Below are 2,433 nucleotides of genomic sequence, written 5' to 3' on the forward strand. Positions count from 1 at the left end.
CGTATTCCGTGGCGCGAGCAACCCGGGTGTCAAATAAATCCTTCGACAGCTCCACAGCTTTCTTCGGTCCGGACGGGTTCGTAAGGTACGGGAGTGGCGCGCGCAGGGTCTGCTGACCGCGCGCTCTCCTCTCCTCAGGGGGAGGATCGAAGCTCGTCCCGTCATCGGGCTGTCTTCGGTCCGGACAGGTTCGTTAGGTTCCGGTTGGCTGTGAGCTCTCCGCGCACCTGTTCCCTCCCGGAGGAAAGCTCTGCTCGGCCAAAAGACGCGCAGTTCTGCCCCGGCTCCAGCACTGAGTCCGCGGAGCTGCTTTTCGCTGGTTCAGTTCATGGTCCAGAGTCTACTCGGACTGCAGCGTTACATCCACGCTTTCTTCTTTTTACTACACTTTTTTTAATTTTATACCCTTTTTTATATAGGCTATTTAGACCTACAGCGTATTTAATAAACATGTTTTTTATTATTATTATTAATCTTTTTAGTAAATGTGATCTTGGATTGGCCATAAAGTTATTGTGGGTTTCTAATAGATTCTTTATTTTTTCTCATGCGCAAATATATCATATGTGTTGTGTTAAAAACAATTCTTTATCATTTCCTGATTGGAGAAATGTTCCCTTTTTGCCGTGTTTCGTGCGTGCGTGCCGCAAAACCCGTGGGTGAGGCCTCCTGATTATGAATATTTTTGGGCGTTTCATTCAAATGACGCTGGGATTTCTCCGTGGCATTGACCATCAGATGCTTTTGCGTACGGAAAGATCTGAGCGTAAAGCACGGGTTCATAAATGCCACGCGCACTCTGGCGTATATCGCAAATACACCTACACGGACACCGTTTTTGTACGCAATGTTGATAAATGAGGGCCACTGTATGCAAATACTGGCCTTACTTACAGAAGGTTGTAAGTAAGTAAGTAAGTAAGTAATCTTTATTTATATAGCACCTTTCACAGGCAAAGGCCACAAAGTGCTTCACAACACAGTTAAAAACAGAAGTTACATACAATATAAAAAGGGGTCAAAACAACACAGAAATCACAGCAGCCCAAAAGTAGCTAATTAAAAGCTTGGACAAATAAATGCGTCTTAAGTTTGCATTTGAAAGAAACAACAGAGTCAATACAGCGCAAAGAGGGCGGAAGACCATTCCAGAGCCTGGGAGCAACAGCCTGGAAGGATCGGTCACCTCTGGTACGAAAACTTGTACGTGGAACCTTTAGCAGGTTCTGATCCACAGACCTCAGAGCCCGCACAGGGGTGTAAGGCTGAACCAGAGCACTGATATAGGAAGGAGCCTGACCATGCATGGCTCTGAAGGCTAGAACCAGAACTTTAAACTCGATCCTAAAAGACACTGGCAGCCAATGAAGCTGTTTTAAAATAGGGGATATGTGGGTCCTCCTGTTTGTGCGGGTCAGAATTCTCGCTGCAGAGTTTTGCACTAGTTGCAGTCGAGAGAGCTCCTTCTTGTTAAGACATGAAAACACACCGTTACAATAATCTAAACGTGAAGACACAAATGCATGGATGATCAGCTCCAAATCATTACGTGAGACCATATTCCTAAGTTTAGAAATGTTCCTTAGTTGAAAGAAGCAGTTCCTGGTTAGCTGCTTACAGTGCTGCACTAATGACATGTCTTTGTCAAAAATAACTCCCAAGTTACGAAGGCTTGGTTTCGCAGACTGGCCTAAGTCACCCAGGAACTGTTTAATCCCTGGAATTGAATCATCAGGTGCGATTACCAGGGTTTCCGTTTTGTCTGCATTGAGCTGCAAAGAGTTATCGCTGAGCCACTGTTTTATTTCCACTAGACAATGGAGCAGAGAGTTCAACTTCTGGATTTCGGACGGTTTAAAGGAACAGTAGAGCTGGATATCGTCAGCAAATAGGTGGAAAGAAACATCACTGAACCTTTTGATGATCTTTCCCAAAGGGATCAAGTACAACAAAAATAAGACGGGACCTAAAACGGACCCTTGAGGCACTCCACACAACAAACCCACAGACTCAGACATTTTTTGGTTAGCTGTAACACTAAAGCTACGCCCCGATAAATATGAGGAGAACCACTGTAGAACTGACCCCGACAGTCCTACTTGATCCCTCAGTCTTTTCAGGAGAACCTGATGGTCAACTGTGTCGAAGGCTGAGGACAGATCCAAGAGAACTAGAACAGTGTGTTTTCCAGAGTCAGCAGACATCATAATGTCGCTGGACACTTTCAGTAAGGCCGTTTCCGTAGAGTGTTGTTTACGGAAGCCTGACTGAAATGGCTCGTGGATGTTGTTTTGATCCAGGAAGAATGTAAGCTGTTCACAGACCACCTTCTCAAGGATCTTGGACAGGAACGGGAGTTTTGAGATAGGCCTAAAACTATTAAGATCCGTCGGATCTAAACCTGCTCTTTTTAGTAGTGGCTCCACTATGGCA

The sequence above is a fragment of the Gobius niger genome (genome assembly GCF_951799975.1).
Source record: "Gobius niger genome assembly, chromosome: 3".
Classification (NCBI taxonomy): domain Eukaryota; kingdom Metazoa; phylum Chordata; class Actinopteri; order Gobiiformes; family Gobiidae; genus Gobius; species Gobius niger.